Below are 27,756 nucleotides of genomic sequence, written 5' to 3'. Positions count from 1 at the left end.
ACTAGGCGTGATTCTACCATAAAAAGGGGTGGGGGAGAGTAGATCAGGCAGACACAATCACGGAAGGAGGGGAGTACAGGAGATTTAGAGGAAGAAGATCTGTGAAGAGGTTTGGGAGGAGTTAAGAAGGGAAAGCAATCAGTCATTTTTCCAAAGGCCAGTCTGCAGGGCTGGGACTGAGCACAGGCTGAAATCAAGGTTGGACCACCTCTCAGCCCTTCGCAAGCCCTCCAGACCTAGCAGTCTCCATTTGATCCTGTATTAGAAATGGGCATGGAAGATGCCACAACTTCTCAAGCTGTCCCTAGGAAAAGGGGTGGGTGAACTTCTGGCTTGAAGAATCTGAGGTCAGACCCAAAGTAGCCCGTCACTGGAAGAAAGGTTCTTTTTGGTCTCACTTTTTATCTTAAACATATAGGAGTTTGCATCACACTCCATGATATTTTCCTGTGTGTCTTGTTATGAAGGTAGTTTATGCTGTAAAGATTTTCAAATAAAATGGTTAATTCAGGGCCTATATTCACCCTGTGGCCTTGGTAGCTGCTGGGATGCCACTGGGTACCATAGAGCTCTCGGTGCCCTGATTCAAGAAGTTTGGGCACATATGGTTGGCAAATCCAGACCCCAATGGCATGGAGTGTGGCAAAGGGCAGAAGGATGGCATTGATGTGGGACACTCCCGGGGGATTCATACTTTGCCCAAAGCCAGCTTGACATTCCCCCTTCTCTTCATTGACCCTCTATCCGTGTTCTTCATTCACACTTGAACCAGAGCTGGAGGGGTGCATCTCGGGGCTGAGAGACTATCCTGGTACTGGGTACATCCCAGGACCCAGTATTAATAAGCACTCAATAGATATTCACCAAATGCATTGCTGCTTCAGAATTCAGCAATAAAGTTAGATGTTTCCTAAAAATGTCTTTTAGGTCTTTACGAAAATCACTTTGCAAATATTTCATAAAATAAGAATAAATCATCAACTACACTCATAAAAAATATAATTTTGTAAAAATATTCTAATAATTATCAAATATTGTAACTGTTTATATGCAATTATAAAATTTAGCAATTATAAAAGATAGTAAGAGTTGTCCTTTATTCAGCTTTTCCATGACAGACTTGGCATTGTGTTTTCCTATACGAGGTCAGTATGAGAGTATGGTTTGAAGACAGCAGTCACTCTATTTTTAATTGTCCTATATCATCTCCTTGCCACAACTGAGAGCCCTAAATATATATCCAGCTCCTCCTGACCCCCACCCAAATATTAAGTCACAATTGTCTAGCCTTTTGGAGGCCAAGGCAGGCAGATTACCTGAGCTCAGGAATTGGAGACCAGCCTGGGTAACATAGTGAAACCCCATCTCTACTAAAATACAAAAAAAATTAGCCAGGCATAGTGGTGCATGCCTGCAGTCCCAGCTACTCGGGAGGCTGAGGCAGGACAATTGCTTGAACACAGGAGGCGGAGGTTGCAGTGAGCCGAGATCTCGCCACTGCACTCAAGTCTAGGCGACAGAGCAAGACTCGTCTCAGAAACAAACAAACAAACAAACAAACAAACAAAACCAGGCACTATTGAGACTATTTATGGGGTCAGCCAGCAAGGCTGGGACTGGGGTGCCCTGTTATATACTCTCACTGATTCTCCTAAGATGCTCCTTTTTTGCCTACATAACGGTCAGGCCAGGAGGTCTCCACACCAGGCTCTGTTCTTCTGGCAGGGCCCCTGACCTTTGTGTCCTGGAATACAGCAGAAGAACAGGATGGCATGGCCCTGCTGGACACAGTACTTGGGAAAAGGCCACAGACTCAACTGCTTTCTTCACAGCACGCACGAGGGCCACTGCCAAAAATATAATTACCCAGAAATGTGGAACCGAGAAAATGCAGCAGAGGAGACTGAGCAGGGACAGTGTGGGAGGGACAGAGAGGCTGGAGGAAGTAGGGCTGGTTCTGAGGGACGGATAGATTCCCTCTCAGTGGCCCAGTGAGCTGCGGCTGGGGAATAAGAGGTCCCAGGCACCAAGGAAGATGGATCTGCAAACTAGAAGCTTCTAAGGAAGTTGGCTTGACTCTCTAACCTTTCCATCCTGCAAGGAATGGAAGCCCTTTCCATCCTGCAAAATTGTGAATGGTCACTTTGCAACAGGAGAATCAGGCCATCTTCCCTAAACAGAAGCAGAGGAGGAACCCACACAGCTCTCCTCTGCCCAATCCGTGTTAGGCAAAACTAATCTCCCTGCTCCTCAGAGGGGATGGGAACAAAAGGTGGGCTACAAGCTCATCTGTGGAGAAACTACAGTGGAATATTTGCTGAGATCTTCGACCCAGAGGCTTTTGTGCAACTGCTAAGCTCATTTCAGCTTGTGTGACACTCTTGTGCCAGTCCTCACTGGTGTGATAGTTACAGAAAAGCTGGCATTCGTCTTTGCTCTAACAATGCCCCATCAACGTACAATATAGAATAAATGACTGTTAATGACAAGTTATGGGGCATCTCTGAATTGCTATGACTATCTCCAACCCTGAGAATGTGTCCTAACACACACCAATGCATAGACGTGACATTGGAAATATTTAGTGACTGGGGCCTCAACTGCATCAGAACCAGCAACCAACCAGCAATCAGAACCAAGGGGGCAAGGTTCTGAGACATTCTCCTGTGCCTGGCATTGACAGGTTGGCTTATGAGTCATGGGAATCTCCAGGAGGTCCCAGGGAAGAGCCAGGGCAGAAGAGGGGACACTTGGGGATCTCAGGGTAGTGCTATTTACCAACTGACATGGAACTATTTCTTTATTTTAAAAACAGAGAGGCCAGACGCGGTGGCTCACGCCTGTAATCCCAGTACTTTGGGAGGCTGAGGCAAGCGGATCACTTGAGGTCAGGAGTTTGAGACCAGCCAGGCCAACACAGTGAAAACCTGTCTTATTAAAAATACAAAAATTAGCCGGGTGTGGTAGCACTCACGTGTAATCCCAGCTACTAGGGAGGCTGAGGCAGGATAATCACTTGAGCCTGGGAGATGGAGATTGCAGTGAGTCGAGATCTCGCCACTACACTCCAGCCTGGGCGACACAGCGATACTCTGTCTCAAAAGCAAAAAAATAAAAATAAAAATAAATTAAAAATAAAAACAGAGCTAACTGAATATCCACATATGAAACCATGAAGTTGCATCCCTTCACACCATATGCAAAAATTAACTCAGAATGTACCATAGACTTAATGATAAGAGCTAAAACTATAAAATCCTTAGAAGAAAATATAGATATAAATGTTTGTAACCTTGGGCCAAGGAAAGCCTTCTTAGACACCAAAAGCACAAGAAACCTGAGAAGAAATAGATCAAAATACAAAACTTGTGTGCAAAGGATAGAACCAAGAAAGTAGAAAGATAACCAACAGAAGGAAGGGAAATATTGGCAAGTTATATATCTGATACGGGAATCATATCTTGAACGCAGAAAGAACTAATACAGCTCAGAAATAAAAGACAAACAAATGTGAAAATGGCAAAGGATCTCAATAGACATTTCTCCAAAGATAACATACAAATGGCCAAGAAACACATAAAAAGATGTCCAACAACAGGAGCCATCAGAGAAATGCAAATCAAAACCACAATAAGATGCTACTTCACACCCGCTAGGATGGCTATAATTTTTAAAATGAAAAATAACAAGCGTTGGCAAGAATATAGAGAAATTGTCACCCTCATACAATGTTGATGGGAATGCAAAATAATATAATGCCTTTAAAAAGCAGTTTCACAGTTATTAAAAAAAATTAAGCATAGTTTCCTTATGACCCAGAAATTCCACTTCTATGTATATATCCAAATGAATAAAAATATGTCCACATAAAAAACTTGTACATAAATATTTATAGCAGCATTATTCATAGTAGCCAAAAATGAAAACAACCCATACGTTTATCAACTGATGAATGGATAAGCAATGTTGGTATAGCCATCCAGTGGAATGCTATTTAACCATAAAAAGGAATGAAGCACTAATACATACTCCAGCATGAGTGAACTCTGAAACCATACTAAGTGAAAGAAGCCATTTGCAAAAGATCACATATTATATGATGCTGTTTATGTGAAATGTCCAGAATAGGCAAATCCATAGAGACAGAAAGAAGATTAGTGGTTGCCCAGGGTCACAGGGACTGGGAGGAAATGAGGGCAACTGCTAATGGGTACATAGTTTCTTTTGAGTGATGAAAATGTTCCAAAATATTGACTGTGCTGATGGTTGCACAACTCTGTGAATATACTACATGCTGTAGAATTGTAAACTTTAAATGGGTGAATTGCATAATATGTGAATTCTATCCCAGGAAAGTCATTAGATGTGCCACATTGGCCAATACACAAACACGCTGTTTAAAAATACAGACATGAGTGTGCATGAGTGCGTGCACACACACACCCCAAGCAGACACAAACATGAGAAGAAGAAATTGAGAGAAACTCATCCATACGAATGGCTGTGAATATTTTTCACAAGGATGGCCACGGAGAGTGAATTCTTGCTGCATAGTTTTGGCATAGGATGTCCTGCTGAAAATACATATAATTTTACCTCCCCAAAAGAATAAGAAGCTTTTGTACCCTCAAATAGTTATGTTCTAGAACTTTATTATTTGGGCAGTTTCTAGGAGTTGTACCTGTATCCCTATTATTACAGAAATAGGACTCAAATATTACCAATGGTAATATTTGAAGAGACACCTGCATGAAGCTTATAAAATCCTGGTGCTGTTTCCCCCTCAGAAAGCAGGCAATCTCCCTGCCACACCAGCAAACTGCTTCTGCCTAACACCAACCAATGAGAGGCAGTGGAAGAAGATGCTCTCTGGGAAATTACAATGCAATGATTCAGTACCACGTCTGGGAAAGATGGAGGCCTTGCGGCTCACACCCAGGCCACGGCAGGGAGCCATGAGTTATACACTGTGTGGGGACATGGGGGAAGGGTATTTGCCAAGCAGAATAAATCCATCTTTCTCAGAGGGGCCTCTGAAGTAACAAATGCACTCACTGGTTAAACACAATTCCAGGGCAGATGAGTTTGGGTTCAGGAAAACAATGGGCCCGCTCGATGACTCATCTTTTGTGCTGCTGCACACTGTCACCACACTTGACTGTGCTGCCACTACTGACATCTGACACTTGTTGAGCACGATGATAAATACCTACACGCTTATCTCATTTCATTCTCAAAACCACTCAGTGAGGTCAATGCCATCATCACGACCACATTGCAGGTGAAGAACTGAGGTCCAAGGGGGCAGATGAAGTTTTGAACCCAGTTCTGCCTGACACCATTGCCAAGTTGTAATCACTTATGCTCCAAAAGCAGGAGCTCTGACTGAACACAGGCTTACAAACCAAGAGGGGAGGAATGGCAGAGGAGGGGAGAAGCTTGTTCCTTGTTTTCTTCAGCCATAGCATTGAATTACTGTTGAAATTCTTGAGAAGCAACATTTCTGAATATGAGAAGCATATGAGAGAAATATCATCATCCAAGATACAGAGAGAAAAGAAATTGGAGGAGGGATATATCATACTGAAAAAAAAACCTCTCTGCACATGTTTAGGGAAGACAGAAAAGGAGTGAGTGAGGAAGATAAGACTACAGAGATGCCCCTCAAAGACTGGTCCAGGTCTCCTTACCTTAGTCTACTCCAGAACACAGACAGAAACCCCTCACCTCATGTTCCAGCAGCAACCGAAAGGTCCTCCTGTGAAGGGCACCGCCTCCTTCTCTTTTCCTTCTCCCTGCACTCCATTCAGGGATCCTACCCATAGATGAATAAGAACAGGTTTAGAAAACACATTTGCCCACTGTAGATTTAACCTGAAGTTTCCTGGTAGATCCACACTGAGCCAGGAGGAGAAGTCTGTGGGACAAGAAGGAGAACATTGGCTGGGTGCGTTGGCTCACACCTGTAATCCCAGCACTTTGGGAGGCTGAAGCAGGAGGATCACTTGAGGCTGGGAGTTTGAAACCAGCCTGGTCAACACAGCAAGATCCCATCTCTACAAAAGTAAAATTTAAAAAATTATCCAGGCATGGTGGCGTGTACCAGTAGTCCCAGCTACTCAAAAGGCTGAGTCAGGAGGATCACTTGAGCCCAGGAGTTTGAGGCTGCAGTGAGCTGTGATTGCACCTCTGCACTCCAGCCTGGGCAACAGAGCAAGACCCTATCTCAAAAAAAAAAAAAAAAGAAGAAGAAGAAGCAGGACATTGACTGGGGCCAGAAGGACTAGCTCAAGTCTCAGCACCAACTCTAATGGGCCACCACTTTGGTTTCTTTCTTTTATTTTTTTTTTATTTTGACATAATTTCAGATCTACAGAAAAGTTGCAAGAATTGTAAAAATAATTTCTAGGATGCCCCAATTAAAAGACACAGACTGGCAAATTGAATAAAGAGTCAAGAGCCATCAGTGTGCTGTGTTCAGGAGACTCATCTCATGTGCAAAGACACATATAGGCTCAAAATAAAGGGATGGAAGAGTATTTACCAAGCAAATGGAAAGTGAAAAAAGGCAGGAGTTGCAATCCTAATCTCTGATAAAGCAGACTTTAAACCAAAAAAGATCGAAAGAGACAAAGAAGGACATTACATAATGGTAAAGGGATCAATGCAGCAAGAAGAGCTATCTATCCTGAATATATATGCACCCAATACAGGAGCAGCCAGATTCATAAAGCAAGTTCTTAGAGATCTACAAAGAGACTTAGACTCCCACACAATAATGGTGGGAGAATTTAACACCCCACTGTCAATATTACACAGATCAACAAGACAGAAAATTAACAAGGATATTCAGGACTTGAACTCAGCTCTGGACCAAGTGGACCTAACAGACATCTACAGAACTCTCCACCTCAAATCAAGAGAATATACATTCGTCTCAGCACCTCATTGCACTTATTCTAAAATTGACCACATAATTCAAAGTAAAACACTCCTCAGCAAATGCAAAAGAATGGAAATCATTACAGTCTCTCAGGCCACAGTGCAATCAAACTAGAACTCAGGATTAAGAAACTCACTCAAAACCGCTCAACTGCATAGAAACTGAACAACCTGCTTCTGAATGACTACTGGGTAAATAATGAAATGAAGGCAGAAATAAAGATGTTCTTTGAAAGCAATGAGAACAAAGACACAATGTACCAGAATCTCTGGGACACATTTAAAGCAGTGTTTAGAGGGAAATTTATAGCATTAAATGCCCACAAAAGAAAGCAGGAAAGATCTAAAATTGACACGCTAACATCAAAATTAAAAGAACTAGAGAAGCAACGCAAACAAATTCAAAAGCTAGCAGAACACATGAAATAACTAAGATCAGAAGGACATAGAGACATAAAAACCCTTCAAAAAAATAATGAATCCAGGAGCTGGTTTTTTGAAAAAAATAAACAAAATAGGCAGCTAGCCAGACCAATAAAGAAGAAAAGAGAGAAGAATCAAATAGATGCAACAAAAAATGATATAGCAGATATCACCACTGACCCCACAGAAAAACAAACTACCATCAGAGAATACTATAAACACCTCTATGCAAATAAACTAGAAAATATAGAAGAAATGGACACATTCCTGGACAGATACACCCTCACATGTCTAAGACAGGAAGAAGATGAATCCCTGAATAAACCAATAACAAGTTCTGAAATTGAGGCAATAATTAATAGCCTACCAACCAAAAAAAGTCCAGGACCAGACAGGTTCACAGCTGAATTCTATCAGAGGTACAAAGAGGAGCTGGTACCATTCCTTCTGAAACTATTCCAAACAATAGAAAAAAGGAATCCTTGCTAATTCATTTTATGAGGCCAGCATCACCCTGATACCAAAACTTGGCAGAGAAACAACAAAAAAAGAAAATTTCAGGCCAGTATCCCTGATGAACATCGATACCAAAATCCTCAATAAAATACTGGCAAACCGAATCTAGCAGCACATCAAAAAGCTTATCCACCACAATCAAGTTGGCTTCATCCCTGGGATGCAAGGCTGGTTCAACATACACAAATCAATAAACATAATCCATCACATAAACAGAACCAATGACAAAAACCACATGATTATCTGAATAGATGCAGAAAAGGCCTTCAATAAAATTCAACACCCCTTCATGCTAAAAATTCTCAATAAACTAGGTATCAATGGAATGTATCTCAAAATAATAAGAGCTATTTATGACAAACCCACAGCCAATATCATACTGAATGGGCAAAAACTGGAAGCATTCCCTTTGAAAACTGGCACAAGACAAGGATACCCTCTCTCAACACTCCTATTCAACATAGTATTGGAAGTTCTGGCCAGGGCAATCAGGCAAGAGAAAGCAATAAAGGGTATTCGAATAGGAAGAGAGGAAGCCAAATAGTCTCTGTTTGCAGATGACATGATTGTATATTTAGAAAACCCCACCGTCTCAGCCCAAAATCTCCTTAAGCTGATAAGCAACTTCAGAAAAGTCTCAGGATAAAAAATCAATGTGCAAACATCACAAGCATTCCTATACACCAATAACAGACAAACAGAGAGACAAATCATGAGTGAACTCCCATTCACAATTGCTTCAAAGAGAATAAAATACCTAGGAATTCAACTTACAAGGGATGTGAAGGACCTCTTCAGGGAGAACTACAAACCACTGCTCAAGGAAATAAGAGAGGACACAAAAAAATGGAAAAACATTCCATGCTCATGGATAGGAAGAATCAATATTGTGAAAATGGCCATACTGCCCAAAGTAATTTATAGATTCAGTACTATCCCCATCAAACTACCACTGGCTTTCTTCATGGAATTGGAAAAAACTAAGGTTCATATGGAACCAAAAAAGAGCCCACATAGCCAAGACAATCCTGGGTAAGAAGAACAAAGCTGGAGGCATCACGCTACCTGACTTCAATCTATACTACAAGGCTACAGTAACCAAAACAGCATGGTACTGATACCAAAACAGAGATATAGACCAATGGAACAGAATGGAGGACTCAGAAATAACACTGCACATCTACAACCATTTGATCTTTGACAAACCTGACACACACAAGCAATGAGGAAAAGACTCCCTGTTTAATAAATGGTGTTGGGAAAACTGGCTAGCCATATGCAGAAAACTGAAACTGGACCCTTTCCTTATACCTTATACAAAAATCAACTCACGATGGATCAAAGACTTAATGTGAGACCTAGGACCATAAAAATCCTAGAAGAAAACCTGGGCAATACCATTCAGGACATAGACATGGGCAAAGACTTCATGTCTAAAACACCAAAAGCAATGGCAACAAAAGCCAAAATTGACAAATGGGATCTAGTTAAACTAAAGAGCTTCTGCACAGCAAAAGAAACTATGATTAGAGGGAACAGGAAACCTACAGAATGGCAGAAAATTTTTGCAATCTATCCATCTGAAAGAGGGCTAATATCCAGAATCTACAAAGAACTTAAACAAATTTACAAGAAAAAAACAAAAACCCCATCAAAAAATGGGCAAAGGATATGAACAGACATTTCTCAAAAGAAGACATTTATGCAGCCAACAGAAATATGAAAAAATGCTCATCATCACTGTTCATTAGAGAAATGCAAATCAAAGCCACAATGAGATACCATCTTATGCCAGTTAGAATAGCGATCATTAAAAAGTCAGGAAACAACAGATGCTGCAGAGGTTGTTGAAAAATAGGAACACTTTTACACTGTTGGCTGGAGTGTAAATTAGTCTAACCATTGTGGAAGACAGTGTGGAAATTCCTCAAGGATCTAAACTAGAAATACCATTTGACCCAGCAATCCCATTACTGGGTGTATACCCAAAGGATTATAAATCATTCTATGATAAAGACACATGCACACATATGTTTATTGTGGCACTATTCACAATAGCAAAGACTTGGAACCAACCCAAATGTCCATCAGTGATAGACTGGATTAAGAAAATATGGCATATATACACCAAGGAATACTATGCAGCCATAAAAAAGGATGAGTTCATGTCCTTTGCAGGGACACGGATGAAGCTGGAAACCATCATTCTCAGCAAACTGTCACAAGATCAGAAAACCAAATACTGCTTGTTCTCACTTATAAGTGGTAGTTGAACAATGAGAACACATGGACATAGGGAGGGGAACATCACACACCAGGGCCTGCAGGGGGTCGGGGGGCTAGGGGAGGGATAACATTTGGAAAAATACCTAATGTAGGAGACGGGTTGAGGGGTGCAGCAAACCACTATGTCACATGTATACTTGTGTAATGAAACTGCACATTCTGCATATGTAACCCAGAACTTAGAGTTTAATAACAAAAAAAAAATTTCTATAAGCCTTTCACCCAGATGCCCTAAATGTAAACATTTTATCATCTTTCCCTCTCAACTGATAGACAGATATAAATATATACGAGTACATAAACATACACAAGCATTACAAATAGATACATATGCATATATACAAATATATGTATACACAGGTATACATACATTCTCTCTCTCTCTCTCTCTATATATATATATTATATATATATATATATGCACACATACACATTAAAAACCACTGGTACCTGCAATTCCTATTCAACACTGCAGAGCTTATTAGATCTTTCTTCTTCCCGTATTGGTAACTCTCTTCCCATCAGTGAGAAACCTGGCTCCCACTATGCACAATACATTTACTTTTTGCTTAATCCTAGAATACAGTCAGTATTTTCAGAATTCATCATTTATTCATCTGCAAAAAAGAAACCTCCCATCTAGCATTTAAGACTCATTAGTCCCAGGAGTTTGAGACCAGCCAGGGCAACATGGCCAGATTCCATCGCTACAAAAAAATTTAAAAATTAGCTGGGTGTGGTGGCATGTGCCTGTAGTCCCAGGTGCTTGGGAAGCTGAGGTGGAAAGATGTCTCGAGCCCAGGAGGTTGAGGCTGCAGTGAGTTGTGATTGCGCCACTGCCTTCCAGCCTGGGTGACAGAGGGAGAACCTGTCTCAAAACAAAAACAAAACAAAAACAAACAAATAAAACTCAGGGTTCTTTAGTCCTTATTCCAAGCACTGTGTTCCAGTCACTTGTTCAGTCCCCCTCCCACCTCCACCTTCCTTTCAATGTGGTTGCGTGTTTCATTTGAAATACAGTTGACTTCATTTGTTTCTACTTACATCTCATTTTAAGATTTTTTTTGTTCCTCCTTGTTGTCTTTTCCTTCCTTTTTTCCTTCCCTTCCTTCCTTCATACCTTCCTTCCTGCTTCCTTCCTTCCTCTCTTTCTCTCTCTCTCTCTTTCCTTCTTTTTGAATGCATGAAATCTTAACAGGGTTCCAAGAGTCAGAACTATATGAAAAAATATAATAAGAGTAGTGTCCTTTCCCTCTCATTACTTCTCTGCTTTCAGCCTCGTTACCACCTACCCCTGTAACTAACCAATCTCACTATTTCTGTCATATCCTGCTAGTTCTACTGGGTTTTTTTCGTGCACAAATGAGGAAATATGTGTATATTTTCTTATTTCCCCTCCCGTCTTACACAAAAGGTAACACCCTACCTTAACAGTATGCCCTGGAGTCATCCCAGGTAAGTCCATAGATATCATTCTTATTCTTTTTCACAGCTGCATAGAACTCCATTGTGTGAATACACTATAATCACTTAACTACTCTCGTGTGTGGGTGTTTGGATTGTCTCCAGTGTTTTGCAATTACAAATAATGTAGCAATTAATACCTTGCGCATACATATTCTCACATTATGGGAAGGTTAGCTACTTTTGAATGTTACGTATCAGTAAGGATTAGATCCAACTTTATGTAATAGAAAACTCAAAATAACAGAAATATGTAATAGGTTACTGCTAGCCATACAAAAAAAGATCCAGAAGCAAGAAGTTCAGGTTGTCACTGTGGCTCATCAGGGAGCCTGGCTCCTTCTGTCATTCTATTCTTCCATTCTTAGTATGTTATTTCTATACTTAATTACCTCATGATCTAAATGGCTGCTGATACTCCCACCATCACATTTGTGTTCCAGGAAGGAAACGAATGTAAGATCAAAAAGGGCTTTCTTCAGCTGTTACTGTTTTATGGAGACATTCTGAAAGTGTCTCCCAACAACTTTCACTTACATCTTATCTTCTAGAATTCAGTCACATAGCTACAGGGAGGTTGGGGAAAATAGTCTTGTAGCTGGTCACACCACTACCTTCAGTGACTAGGGGTTTTTTTGTTTTTTTTGGTTTTTGGTTTTTTTTTTTTTTTTTTTGAGACGAAGTCCCACTCTGTCACCAGGCTGGAGTGCAGTGGCGCTATCTTGGCTCACTGCAACCTCTGCCTCCCGGGTTCAAGCAAATCTCCTGCCTCAGCCTCCCAAGTAGCTTGGACTACAGGTGCATGCCACCACACACAGCTAATTTTCGTATTTTTCGTAGAGACGGAGTTTCTCCATGTTGACCAGGATGGTCTCGATCTTTTGACCTCATGATCCGCCCATCTCGGCCTCCCAAAGTGCTGGGATTACAGGTGTGAACCGCAATTAGGGTTCTTTAGTTGAGGAGGAGAGGGAAAATGTGTGTTGGTTGGGCAACTAGCAATCCCTACCACGTTACTACAATTAAATTGTCACTCCTTCCATCACTACTATACAACCAGTATACCTTTTGTTTATGAGGGTGACCTAAAAAGTCACCTCTTTCCCCAGAGTACTTTGGGTTAATTTGAGGTGCATTCTCATAGTTCTGAACCAGTATAGGGCCCTCCCAACTTGGGGACCAGTTGGAGTGATGGCCGCCAGCTCCATGGGAAATGTCCAGGAGAATGCATTCACTTGGGCCACGCTGTTATACAAGCCACCAGGAGGGACAGGTGTTTTCACGAGAAGGGAAAATACAATGATTGTATTAGTCCGTTTTCATGCTGCTGCTAAAGACATACCTGAGACTGGGAAATTTACAAAAGAAAGAGGTTTAATGGACTCAGTGTTCCATGTGGCTGGGGAGGCCTTACAATCATGGTGGAAAGTGAAAGGCATGTCTCATGTGGAGGCAGACAAGAGACGTGACCTTGGACAGGGAAACTCCTCTTTATAAAAGCACCAGATCTCGTGAGACTTATTCGCTATCACAAGAATGGCATGGGAAAGACCCACCCCCATGATTCAATTACCGCCCACTGGGTCCCTCCCATGACACATGAGAATTGTGGAAGCTACAATTCAAGATGAGATTTGGGTGAGGACACAGCCAAACCATAGCAATGATCCTTCAACAAGCAAAGGAGATAAACCCAAAAGCCAGATGCCACTGTCTTTCACCAGAGATGAAAGTAACAATGTACTCAATGTCACCTAGAGAAGAAAATGTATCAAGAGACTTTAAAAAAGTGCCCAGGTTAATCCCAGAGGGAATAGGGGCTGTCATACAAAATGGCATTACATACAAAAAGAATGATGTCAGGAGTTCCAGTAAAGGCAAAGTGCTTATGTGTGAGTTTGGGAATGGAGGCTGCAGAGGGATGAGGTTCAGTTGGGTAGGAGGAGTGGGGACTGAGCTGTTGGATTTCTGCTCCAGAACAAGGAAAATGGGACTCTCACAGTGGCTCGGTGAAAAGTTCTAGGGTTTTGGAGCGTGATGGAGCTGAGTTCACACCCCAGCTTTATGTGTGACAACCATAAAGTCACTTTGTTCCTCTGGGGCCTCAGCTTTCTCATCCACAGTCTGCTTTCTAGCATGGAGCTGTGGGGAGAATTAAAGGAGAGATTTTACTGCCATGGCTGGGTGTGGTGGCTCACGCCTATAATCCCAGCACTTTGGGAGGCTGAGACTGGAGGATCACTTGAGCCCCGGAGTTCAAGCCCAGCCTGGGCAATACAGCAAGACTTCATCTCTACAAATAAAAAAAACTAGCCAGGTGTGGTGGTGCACGTCTGTAATCCCAGCTGCTCAGGAGGCTGAGGTGAGAGGATTGCTTGAGCCCGGGAGGTTGAGGCTGCAGTGAGCCATGATTATGCCACTGCACTCCAGCCTGAGCAACAGAGAAAGACCCTGTCTCAATTTTTTTAAAAATAGTTACTATCATGTTGTTTAGTATGAAAGTTCTCAGTCAGTCCTTCCCTACATGTTCATGTCTGGTTACCAGACCCTTCTCCCACTTGGATGGATGATTAGAGAAAGGAGGAGGGCAAACACCTTCCTGGGAGATGCCGAGCTGCAGCCCCCGCAGGGAGAAAGGGTAGAAAACCACAGGTAAGGGATTTTCCACGCTTCTTAGGGTCGATCCTCCTAACCGTTTGTTAGGTAGAACCAGACAGCATGACAGGCCCAGGGGCCCACAGAGGCCACTGCACATCAAGATATGGAAAGTTTCCATTTTTTGTGCCCTAACATGCTGGGTCTAAGGGAGTTTTATCCCCAAAGGGCTGTTCATTAAGGAATCACTTTCCTTACACTCAGGACTCCAGTGATGTCAACCTATAATTTAGCATTGTCCCAGTGACCACTGGCTGTGCAGCCCTGGACACGTCTCAGTCTCTGGAAATTGCCCTCCCTTTCCCCTTGGGGTGTTCTGAGACGCCCATAAAAGCTCTTCTCTGGATGTTTGAAGTATCAGAAAGTGGTCAGTTTGACAAAACAAATGTGTCTGAGTAAGCACCTTAGTTCTTACTCATTAAATTCTTGGATAAGACCAAAAAAAAAACCTGCTATTAATTGAACACCTACTAGGTTCCTATACTTTATATGCCTTCTCTCATCTCACCCTTACAACCATTCCATGGGTGTAGGAAGCAGCTATTATCCCCATTTTGCTGTAGATGAGATTCAGAGAGGTTATGAGGCTTGCCCAAGGTCACAGAGTCAGCAAATAGCAGATTTAGGATCCAAACATAGTGCTGTCTGACCCCAAATCTTTAGTCTTAAAAAGTTGGGTGTGGGCCAGAGGCTGTGGCTCATACCTGTAATCCTAGCGCTTTGAGATGCCATGGCAGGAGGACTGCTTGAGGCCAGGAGTTCGAGGTTACAGTGAGCTATGATTACACCACTGCATTGCACTGTCCACCTTAGGCAATAGAGTGAGACCCTGTCTCAAAAAAAAAAAAAAAAAAGTCAGGTCCTTTGGCAGAAGGTCTTTCAAAAGCTCAAAAGTGCGGCTTCGATGGGAGGGTGTCCTCTGGTGTGGGTCTTCCACAAGTCCCCAGAAGTCTTCATCCTACAAAAGACTTGATCATGTCCAAAGACAGCTGCTGGCACACAGCATCCACTGGTTGAGATGCAGATTTCCCCCTTCGCTTCTCAGCCACAGTAAAAGCAAAGTTTATTTTCATTGCCCTGCTTCCCCATGTTGGAAGAAAGCAGAGCCTGGGCCCCACATTCCACTCTAAATAAGGGATGGGAGGGCTGTTAAATCTAATTAAGATGATTTTTGCATTTTGAAAGAAGTATTACACACACACAGACACACAGACACACACACACACACACACACTCACCCCTCCGCCCTAGGCAGAACCGCTGTACCATTTCCAGAATTGAGCTCGATATCAACCCGGTGCCACACTCACATCTGCCCACAACCGTGAATCCATCTACAGGACAGGTGGGCAGTCAGCACGTCATTTCAGAGGCTGCTTATTCAGATTTGGTTCGCTAAGGCCAACACAGTGCCTCACACCAATAATCCCAGCATTTTCAGAGGCTGAGGCAGGAGGATCCCTTGAGCCCAGGAGTTCAAGCCCAGCCTGGGCAACATAGCAAGACTCCATCTTTACAATAAACAATTTTTTTTTTTGAGATGGAGTCTCACTCTGTCGCCCAGGCTTGAGTGCAGTGGCGCAATCTCGGCTCACTGCAAACTCCGCCTTCCGGGTTCAAGCCATTCTCCTGCCTCAGCCTCCCGAGTAGTTAGGACTACAGGCACCCCCCACCACGCCTGGCTAATTTTTTTGTATTTTTAGTAGAGACGGGGTTTCACCGTGTTAGCCAGGATGGTCTCGATCTCCTGACCTCGTGATCCGCCCACCTCGGCCTCCCAAAGTGCTGGGATTACAGGTGTGAGCCACCATGCCCGGCCACAATAAACAATTTTTTAAAAAATTAGCCTGGCATGGTGGCACATGCCTGTAGTCCCAGCTACTCGGGAGGCTGAGACAAGAGAATTACTTGAGCCTGGGAGGTCAAAGCTATGGTGAGCTATGATGGTGTCACTGCACTCCAGCCTGAGTGACAGACAGAGTGAGACCCTGTCTTAAAATATAATATAATAATATAATATAATATAATATAATATAATATAATATAAACAAAATATTTGGTTAGTCGGTTGCATGCGTCTATCTTCTCCCTCCTCCTCTTTGGAACCTTTTTTTTTCTTTCTTTCTTTTTATGACAGAGTCTCACACTTGTCTCCCAGCCTGGAGTGCAATGGCACAATCTCGGCTCACTGCAACCTCTCCCTCCTGGGTTCAAGCCATTCTCCTTCCTCTGCTTCCCAAGTAGCTGGGGTTACAGGCACCCGCCACCAAGCCTGGCTAATTTTTGTATTTTTAGTAGAGACAGGGTTTTACCATGTTGGCCAGGCTGGTCTCAAACTCCTGACCTCAGGTAATCTGCCTGCCTCGGCCTCTCAATGTGCCAGGATTACAGGCATGAGCCGCTGCACCCAGCCGGAAGCTTTTTGGATTTCCATTGCTCTCTGACTCCCCCATGCTCCATAAAGGAAGGCAATTGCGACCTGTGAGTAACTAAGATTCAGGCCTTGGGAATGGAGTAAGAGGGATGGGACGCCACTAATAACGGGCTGTACCTTCCCACTCTGGCCTGAGCAGTCATTGGCCAATTGAGGAAGGCAGCGTTCTAAGACTGTCCTTCTCAAAGTGTGATCTGTGCACCAGCATCATCCACATCACCTGGAAACTTAGAAACCCAGGGCCTTGGGCTCCACCTTAACACATGCACATTCATGTCTGTGAAACTCTGCTCCAAGATCTGAAGACCTGGAGCCCTCCCCCACACCCCACCCTAAATCCAGACAGCTTAGCTTTCAGGAATGAGTACCTTGACAAATGAATAAATAGTTCTGCCAGAAGGAAAGTTTGAGAACTATTACATGCCAGGTTCCTCTCCAGAGTGCACGAAACACATTAGCATATTCAAGGCCCTGATAAGTCCTGCATTAAAGCAACATATTTACTTGTGTTTGACTGAATGCCTCCCAAACTTATTTGGCCACAAAATATTCTTTTCCTAGAACACCCAATTGTAGAATATATTTTGGGAAGCACTACCTTTACTTGTAAGAGAGGAAACCACAATTCTTTACCTCATCTTTAGGATAAGGCAGCTCTGCAAAATATGAGATTGCATTTTAATAACCAGTTCCAAGACCTCAGGATGTACAAATCAGAAACCTATCTTAAAGGTGACAGGCAAGCTTATACCAATTACCTTTAACTAGAGCCACATCCTCCTATTTCCAGGATTTCAGCCTCAATTCCCACGGTCCCTCAAACTCAACATGCTGAGCCCAATTTCATTACAGAATGCGGCTCTCTGATAACATCACCACTTTTTTCCTAGGTTCTTCCCTCCCCCACTTATTAATCCCCTACTCACCCCTCCCGACCCCCACCCCACCCCATCCCTGCACTGCCTTGGCCTCTCCATCTAATCAATTGCCAAGTTCATTAGATCTTATCTCCGTTATGTCTCTCAACACTTCCCACCCTGTTCCTTCTCCCTATGACTAACCCGGCCTCTTGCCCCCAGGCACCTTCCTGCCTTTATTTCTCTATAATTCATCTTACTCCCTGCAAATAGAAAGATTTCTCAATGCACATATGTGCTTCCGTCACTCATGGGCTCCAGTCCAGGCACTTGCTTAATTCTAATTCTAATATTATTCCCATTTTGAAGATCAAGAAACTGAGGCACAGAGAGGCTACGTGACTTGCCCAAGGTCACATATATCGTGAGCGGTGGCAGGAGGATTTGAGGTTGGAAATACCGCATCAGAAGCTGAGTGCTTGGTCCCTACATAAATGCATTCTGCACCATGGCCTTCTAATAGTCCTGCTCATACCTGCTGCCTCCACCTTGCCAGACCCACGACTGCGGTAGAATATGGCACCATTCTCCATCTCCAGTCATCAACACTGTCATGAAATTGCTGCCCAAATGCATCAAGTGAGGCACCTGAGATGCAAAATTTCGGAAGGCACTCTGCACTCTCACATCCCCAGGATGCTTTTGGGGGAGGGCATCCTCATGTGCCCTCAGGTGGCCAAGCACCTTCGGGTGGTGCTTTCATGGAGGGCATCCTTACATTTTGCACTGTAGGCACCTCGCTTGCCTCACCCTAGTCGTGGCTCCACTCTGCACACATCATCTCATTTAATCCTCAGAAGAAGCCTGTGTTGTAGGCTGGTATCGTGATTATCATCATTAGCATTTTACAGATGGGAAAACTGGGGTGCAGAGAGGTAAAGTGATTTGATTTGCCTAAGTTGAGGTCCAGACTTAAACCCCAGGCCATCCAACTTTAAAGCTATGCTCTAACCCACAGGGCTCTGTGGGATTCGTTTATGGCCCAAGAATAGCACAAATGAAGTCTGTACTTGGCAGAGTGCTGGGGCATCCGTAAGAGGTGCGCTGGATGGGGCACAGGAGCAAGAACACACTGGGAGGGAGGAAGAGCACACAGGGAGGTGGCATTTGAGATGAGACGAGAAGCAGCTAGGATTTCAACAGATGGCACTTTGGGGGAGGGCATGCTAGGAAGAGGGAACAGGAAGTACAAGGGCCAGGGGCTAGGAAAGGGCAGGGGCTGTTCCAGGACAGTGTGGAGTTGGGTTTGGCTGGGGCACAGAGCACGTACACAGAAGGCAGTGTGGAGAGGCACTGGCTGGGGACAGGCCAACACGGGAGCACCCCCAGTGTGGTGGGACAGCTTCATCCAGCTACGTCCCAGGATAGGGAGACTTCTCTTGGGGCCAGAGCGGGCTTCAAGCCCCCACTGAGTCCAGCACCTGCCCACATCTGTGGAACCCAGACGGGAGCAAGGCTTTGCCTTTTCTCATTGGAGCTGAGTGCTTTGCCCCTGCATAAATGAATTCTGCGCCATGGCCTTCTAGGAGTCCTGACAACAGAGGAATGGGCCAAGGGCTCTCAGCTTGCCTGGGGCCTCACTCTGTTGTATCTTGGCCTGACTCAGCATGAAATAAGCTGGACCCAGAAAGCTCTCGTGGGCCAGGAGCACAGGCGAAGTCCCAGGGTGCACAGAGGAGGCAGAGTCACAGGGGCTGGTGTCCAGGTTCTTGGGGAGGTGAGAGTAAGGAGGCAGATATCAAAAGAGGGCTTGGCCACATGCACTGGGGGAGAGGAAATGGCCTGTCTTCTCCCTTCCCTCTGCATGTAAAAACACATCTTGACTGCCACCATGCTAAAAAGCCTGGAAACGTCTTCTAAGGAAGACTAGAGTGCCCTGGTTTTAGGGACACAGGCTCTTTCTCAATTACTGATGTCCAGATTGCCCTCTCTGAAAATCACCTGGGAAAAACATTAATCCCTTAATGCAGTGGTCCCCACCCTTTTTGACACCAGGGACCAGTTTTGTGGAAGATAATTTTTCCAGAGACTGGGGTGGGGGGATGGTTTCAGGAAGATTCAAGTGCATTACATTTATTGTGCACTTTATTTCTATTATGATTACATTGTAATATGTAATGAAATAATTACACAACTCACCATAATGTAGAATCAGCAGGAGCACTGAGCTTGTTTCCCTGCAACTAGACAGTCCCATCTGGGTGTGATGGGAGACAGTGACAGATCATCAGGCATTAGATTCTCATAAGGAGCAGGAAACCTAGATCCCTCACATGCACAGTTCACAATAGGGTCCAAGCTCGTATAAGAATCTAATGCCTGCTGATCTGACAGGAGGCAGAGCTCAGGCAGTAATGTGAGTGATCAGGAGCAGCTGTAAATACAGATGAAGCTTTGCTCTCTCACCCACTGCTCACTCCTGCTGTGTGGCCCAGTTCCTAACAGGCCACGATCACGTGGCCCGGAGGTTGGAGACCCATGCCTGAATGGGCTCCACAGCCACCCAGCTCTCTTCCCGCTGGCTCCCATCTTACACTTGGTGTGGCCTCTCAGTGTGTCTGTCTGGACTGTCTTCTAAGATGTGTGTTCTCAGCCGAGAGAAGCATGTCAGGGCTAGGGTGGAAGCTGCCGAGTCCACAGCTCAGCCCCACATAGCTTCACTCCAACTCCACACCTCCACATGGGGTGACTTCTTGGTCCCCAGGGGAGCTCCCCACTGGAATCACAGCAGAGCAGGCCTATGGGTGCCCAAGGCTGTGGCCTCCATGCATGGCATCAAGGAGGTGGTTGGTAAATACTGGTTCAATGGAGTCATGAATGCTTCTAACAGTGCTTCTGCCAAGTCTCCCTGCACCTGACACTTGGTCACCTGGCAAAGACCTCCTGGGCAACCGTTACCTGACATCTACAGTCACCAAGTCTTTCCAGTAACTCCTCCAATGACCACTTCTTTATTGTAGTAAAATATATATGACAGAAAATGTGCCATTATAACCATTATCTCGCATTCAAGTCTATCATTCAGTGACATCTACTTTCACATTCACGATGTCATATAGCCATCACCACTACCTAAGTTCCAGAATATTTTCATCACCCCAAAAGGAAATCCCATACCCCATTCCCATTCCCCCCTCCCCTAACTCCCACCCTCAGCCTAGGCAACTGTTCTTCTGCTTTTTGTCTCTATGGACTTGCCTATTCTGGACATTTTGTAGAAACAAAATCACATCACACAGTATGCAACTTTTTGTGTCTACTTTCTTTCACTTAGCCTAATATTTTCAAGATTCTTCTGTGTTGTAGCACAATCAGGACTCCATTCCTTTTTATGGCTAAATAATATTTCATTGTATGAATATACCACAAGTCATTGATTCATTCATTGGCGGACATTTGTATTGTTTCTAGCTTTTGGCTATATGAACAGTGCTGCTATGGACATTTATGTACACGTTTTTGTTTGCACATCTATTTCCAATTCTCTTTGGAGTTGAATTGCTGGATCCTATGGTTAATTCTATGTTTAACTTACTGAGGAACCACCAAGTCCTATTACCACTTCTTTCTGAGATGGATACACCTTTATCATAAGACATCTAGAAAATGCATACACACATAAGAAAACATTAAAATCACAAATAGTCCTGGCACTCAAAGATAAACATTGTCAACTGTTCTGAATGTTTCCTACTAGAATTGTTTAGAATGCCTAAATATATACATTTACTATATAATTAAAAGTGTATACAAAAGTGGGATTATAGAAATGCCATTTAATGTCACACTTTAATGCCACCTTCTCAACGACAAACCTGATTAAAACCAAACCTCAGTACTTCCTGCTCCTTACCAGTATGATTTTACTCCCTGGCATTTATCATCCTCCATCTTGTCTATATCATGCTTATCATAAACCCTGCGAATGCTGGGATTGCTGACTGTTTTGTGCAATGCCTGGCACACAGAGATGCAATAAGTATTTGTCAAGTGAATTAATACTTTTAAATGAATGAAAAGGCAACCAAGTCAAAATTTAAACTGAATTTCAAATGCATTTGCCGATGTGTAGTAGAAATGGTTGTGCATTATTTCCTGTTGGTGATCATCCGCACTGGAATCTCCACGGCCCTCATTCTTTTTCAAAATGCTTTATCTGAGGCATAAATGTGGTCCCTGGGAATCCTGTTGGCTAGAACAAGGTCATCACCAATTCTTGAGCTTTCTGAGTTTGATTTTGCAAGGAGGCCCCCTCATTTCCATCCCAGGCTCCCAGAAGGGCGGGGGGCTGGGGGTGGAAAAAATCATCCTGAAAAATCTCCAACAGCCAGAGCCCATTTGGTCCTAATTTCAGAACGGGTTTCTTCCGAACTCCAACCGAAGCCAAGATCCCCAAAGGGAGACCATGTCTCTGCCTCCACCTTCCTGTCCATGTCAGAGCAATTCTCCCAGCCACCTTGTCACAAGCCCGCTGTGCTGCTGATATTAGTTACAGATGATGGCAATTAGGGGCCGAATCTCTCTGGCTCCTGGTAGAATATTGAGACAGAGCTACAGCTATTTTAAGATTTTAAGCAGATTTATACTTAGTGCTTCAAAGACGGCCAGCCAGCAAGGAAAATATGGTAACTGTTGCTTTAAATTATAGCTATCATTACTTCAAAAGGATATTCAATCAGAAACCACTGAAGACTAAAACTATTTACATCTCCTGACACTTAAAAGCAAGCAAGCAGTTTTAGCCTGTCAGCCTTGGACATGTTGGCTACAAAGAGAGAAGTACCTCTCCGACCTGCAAAGAAAAACATTTTCAAGGGAGCAGGAACTGAAAAGGTACCTTGGGAGTCCTCCTGCTTGGAGCTTGCCTGCCATCTCTCTCCCACAGCCTGTAAAGGAAGAGTTTGGGGTCTGGGGTGTGTGGTTCTGCCCAGGTCTGCAGACAGCACTCTCCAAACCCCTGGAAAAGCTGGCTCTTTAAGCCAGGATGACTGCCCTTTTCTGCCTGGCCTCTGGCTTTCAGGCCCCTGCCCTGGGGAAATCCTGTCTCATCCCATTAATACAATTTCCAGGACAGGGCTGCCTCCTTCTTCTTCCTGGATTCCATTGCCTGAGCTGGACAGCAGGGCTGGATGATATATCGATCAGAATCAGAGCCAGTGGAGCCCTTTGTTAACAGAGAGAGTCGCCCAAAGCATGGGCTTTGAGGATAGACTTCTCCAGGTTAGAGTTCAAGCTCTTGAATTTACTAGCTGTGTGACCTTGGACATGCCACTTAACCTCTCTGAGACTCAGCTTCCTTGTAAGTAAACCTGGGATGATTCAAACCTCCCTTTCATATGATTTTTGAGAAACTTCAGTGAGATGATGTGCAAAAAGCACTTTATTAGTTAGAGTAATGCTAGATGCTGTAACAAATAGTCCTGACAACTTCAGTGGCTGAACACAATAAACCTTTCTCCCTCACCTGACAATTCAAGGAGGGTGTTCCTAGTCAGCAGGCAACTTTTCTCCCTGTGATTATTTGGGTGGTTTGGAATCCCTCCATTCCACGACTGTCATCTCCTAGGGTTTAAATGTCTCTGCTTCTGGTCTCAGGAAGGAGAAAGAGGCAGTGGGCTGGGTCCTCTGAATGTAGAGATGAATAAGATTTCACAGGTTACCCCAACTTGAGAGATCAGTTAAGGAAACAACCTGTTTTGCTCTGTGTGTCTGTACCCTCCCACCCGCCAGAAATTTGCATTTGGAGTTAGATGCCCTCTTACTGGCTGCCATAGCCTTGTGCTTACTTGCATCAGCCACAGCCCCTGGAATGTAATTTTGTGGGCACAGCCTGGACTTCCGTTTTTCACAGAAGAGAAGAACTCAGCACTTGGCACACAAGAGACGTTCAATAAATATTGGCTGGAAGAATTAAACAGTAAAATCCAGGACCCTGCCGCATTCCCCCACAGGGCAGGTACAGATTAGTGAATGTTCCTAAATGAGTGATTAGTAAATGTTACTACCTGGCAATCTGGAGAAAGAATATTGTTGGCATTCCCTATACCAGAGGCAAACTGTGGCCTGTGGACCAAACTCAGCCCATTACCTGTTTTTGCAAATGTTTAATGTTTTGTTATGTGTGTATGCATTTTCTGAATGTCTTATGATAAAGTTGTATGCATCTTGGAACAAAGTGGTAATCAGACTTGGTGGTTCCTCAGTAAATTAAACATAGAATTACCATATGATTATTAAAAAGTCAGGAAACAACAGGTGCTGGAGAGGATGTGGAGAAATAGGAACACTTTTCACTGTTGATGGGACTGTAAACTAGTTCAACCATTGTGGAAGACAGTGTGGAAATTCCTCAAGGGTCTAGAACTAGAAATACCATTTGACCCAGCCATCCCATTACTGGGTGTACACCCAAAGGATTATAAATCATGCTGCTATAAAGACACATGCACACGTATGTTTATTGTGGCACTACTCACAATAGCAAAGACTTGGAACCAACCCAAATGTCCATCAATGATAGACTGCATTAAGAAAATGTGTCACATATACACCATGGAATACTATGCAGCCCTAAAAAAGGATGAGTTCATGTCCTTTGTAGGGACATGGATGAAGCTGGAAACCATCATTCTGAGCAAACTATCCCAAGGACAGAAAACCAAACACTGCATGTTCTTACTCATAGGTGGGAATTGGACAATGAGAACACTTGGACACAGGGTGGGGAACATCACACACCAGGGCCTGTCATGGGGTTGGGGGAGGGAGGAGGGATAGCATTAGGAGATATACCTAATGTAAATGACAAGTTAATGGGTGCAGCACACCAACATGGCACATGTATACATATGTAACTAACCTGCACGTTGTGCACATGTATCCTAGAACTTAAAGTACAATTAAAAAAAAGAAAAGAAAATGGACTACTACAAATAAATAAATAAAACAACCCCAAAAAAAGAATTATCATATGATCTAGAAATTCCGCTCCTGGATATATAACCAAAAGAATTGGAAATAGATGTGCAAACAAAAATGTGTACACAAATGTCCATAGCAGCACTGTTCATAGTAGCCAAAAGCCAGAAAATGTTACTGTTTTGCGCCTGTACACAAGGGCCTGGGAAATGGAGACCCTGGCTGGGTTACTGCCTCCCAGGGTGAACTCTACACTATGGCAGAAAAAGCTCAACTTTTTGGTGGACAGGTAGCTGTTCTCTGCCTCAAGCACTTAGGGCAGTGTTACTCATTAATATTAATATTATTTTAACTGTAATTGTTTTCTAATTCAACCTTCCAATTGTACAAATGAGATCCAGGGAGATGAGCGCGAGGTTACGGCTAGTCAGTGACGGAACTAGAATTGGAACAGAACTCTCTTGGCCTCTGACCCACCCTTGGAGCCAGGAGAAGGAAGAAGTTCCGACTCAGGGCTATTTGCTTTAGATAGGCAGGGACTTTGGAAAGTTTATTCCCCGTCTTAGGAAGCCAACATTTCATAGCTGCTGATAATTTTGCAGGATGGAACAAGGTCAACTTTGCTCTTCTCCTGGGTTCTGGAACCAGACCTTCCTAACCTGCTCTGCTCACCTGGGGCCCCAGCCCACTGTCACCCATGCCCTCATCTCCAGACTCTTCTTCCAGCAAGTAAGAGTCACAGCAGGTACCACGCTGGGCGGAGATCCATGATCTCTAGGTGGGAGAAGGTGACTGCCTGTCCCTGTTAGGAAGCTGTTAAAAAGAACACCTTCTTCTTGCCTGGACCCCATGGCCCACTCTGCCTCCAGCCTGGGGCAGGTAAGGCATGTCCCTTGTTGTCTTGGGCTCACCTCAGCCCCTACCTTGCCAAGCAGGCCTTGGGTGGCCAGAGCAAGTACCCACAGGCTGTGCAGCCTGAGAGACAGCAAGGTGGGGCAGGTGGTGGCATGGGAGTAAGGTGGATGCTGTGTGTTACCTGGGCAAGTCACTTCCCTCTCTCGGCTTCCACTTCTCCAGTGCCACCTGCTCTGCCTGGCTTGTGGAGCCGTAGAGGATGGGGTAAACATCTGCAGGCATGACAATGTCTTGCATAGTGGATGCTTGCTTATTTTTCAACCTCCCCTAATAAATTCCATCTTCTTTCCATAACAGTAATTGGATTTGTGTGGGGGAATTACCTAACACTCCCGCACTGTGTGTAGTCTTGAAGGACAGTCAATCAAGTTGCCACACCCCTTCCCTGCCTAATGGGTGTGTACATGACTCCAGATCAACCAATCAGAATCTTCCCTGGGACTTTGAATCTTGAGTGAAGTCACAGAGGATGGGAGAAAAAGAGAACAGACGTAGTTGTTTCTTCCCAGCGGGGCAGCCTGCTCCCACCCGCTTGTACACACACACATGTGTGCACACACACTCACACACACAGATACTCACACTCACACTGTCTCACACACACATTCACAGTCACACACTCACACACACTCACACACACAGATACACTCACACTCACACACACACACTCGCACACACACTCTCACACATACTATCACACACTTGCACACACATTTACACTGACATCTGAGTCCTACAGTACCTGCAACTCCTCCCTAAAGGTTTGCTTGTTTCTTCAACTAGGCCATTGGCCCCTTGAGGGATGACATCTTATAATTCTGGATTTTTCTTTTCCCCAGCTAGGCTTGCAAAGCAGGGATGGTGGTTGGAGCACCAGCTTCCGTGTCAAGCAGGGCAGGCTGCACTCCCAGTGCCCCGGTGCCTCTGGCTCTCGAGGCTTGTTCCTCATCTCTAGCTCCTTCACAGAGTTGTCCTGAGGCTCACAATGGGAACACATCAATAAATTACCTATTGCATTAAAATGAGTTGTTATTATTAGCACAATTGTTATTGACACTTAAGCCTGAAGGCAAATAAATGATTTTTAGCTGCAAAATGGATCCTGTTCTTTTCTGCTGGATGGCTGGCATCAAGGAAGGTTTTGCTCCGAGAACTAGCTTTTAGGCCCTGAACTCAGATCCCCCTGACGATTTCTCAGCACCCACCATGTGCCAGACGCCACCCTAGGTGCTTTCAAATAAATTTTCTGGAAGCCAGAAGGTCTAAACAATAATAATTTCCTTTCTGTTCCTATTTTTTCTCAAGAACTAGGAGTGTAGCCGAGTGAACCCCTTTTCTAGAAGGGTGTGGTTATCAACTATTTTTCTGGTGGAACTCCTTCATTCTCACGAGGGTGTATATCCTCAGACTTTTAGGGTGGGCTCTTAAAGTCAAGGAAGCCTCAAATTCTGGCTGCTACGCCAGTCACCATGGCTCATGCCTGTAATCCCAACACTTCAGAAGGCTGAGGAGGGTGGATCACCTGAGGTCGGGAGTTGGAGACCAGCCTGAACAACATGGTGAAACTCTGTCTCTACTAAAAATACAAAAATTTGCCAGTTGTGGTGGTGCATGCCTGCAATCCCAGCTACTGAGGAGACTGACGCAGGAGAATCATGTGAACCCAGGAGATGGAGGTTGCAGTGAGTGGAGATCATGCCACTGCACTCCAGCCTGGGCGACAGAGCAAGACTCTGTCTCAAAACAAAAACAAACAAACAAAATCTGTCTGCCTTCTGGGTAGAGGAGCACCATAAATTGTCATCAGATGCCCTTGCCATGCAGCCCCGTTGATCTCCAGAAAGAGCCAAAGCTGAGGGTGGGAACATAGTCCCGGGTCAGGGACCTCAAGTCAGTGAGCTGCTGGCCTTGCTGGAGGCCCCAGAGGCTGGTTCCCATCCACCCAGAGGAGCGTGACAGCCCAGGGACCAAGGGCATGGAGGAGGAGTCACAGTTGTAGCAGGCAGAGAAGATGGTTTCCCAAACAGAAGGACTCTAGGCAGAACCTGACCTGGAGGACATCTGTGTGTCCCCTGCCCCAGATCTGCTCTCCCCTCTCCTCCCCCTGCTCCTTGGCCCAGGAGGCTGATCCCTGGAAAGAATCAGAGTTCCCATGCCTCCTCCCATCTCATCTCCCCACACAGCTTACAGAAGAGCCAGCAGGGAGCCCTGATAAGAGAGTAGAGGGAGGCAGAGAAAAAGGAGGAAAGCCAGATGGTGTCTATTCCCGGGCTCTCTCCCTCTGGG

General features: G+C 44.3%; 1 long non-coding RNA gene across 1 annotated transcript; it reads left to right on the top strand.

The window, feature by feature from the left end:
* The first annotated feature begins 49 nt into the window (after nucleotides 1–49).
* LOC100938374 (uncharacterized) lies at nucleotides 50–26,566 on the top strand. The gene is made up of 3 exons (XR_151834.3): nucleotides 50–347; nucleotides 25,158–25,284; nucleotides 26,310–26,566. It is a non-coding gene; the product is annotated as an uncharacterized LOC100938374 (long non-coding RNA).
* Nucleotides 26,567–27,756: the final 1,190 nt, after the last annotated feature.

The sequence above is a fragment of the Pongo abelii genome, chromosome 18 (genome assembly GCF_028885655.2).
Source record: "Pongo abelii isolate AG06213 chromosome 18, NHGRI_mPonAbe1-v2.0_pri, whole genome shotgun sequence".
Taxonomy (NCBI): Eukaryota; Metazoa; Chordata; class Mammalia; order Primates; family Hominidae; genus Pongo; species Pongo abelii.
The sequence above is the reverse complement of the archived record's forward strand: the minus strand, read 5'-3'. Positions and strand labels throughout refer to the sequence as shown.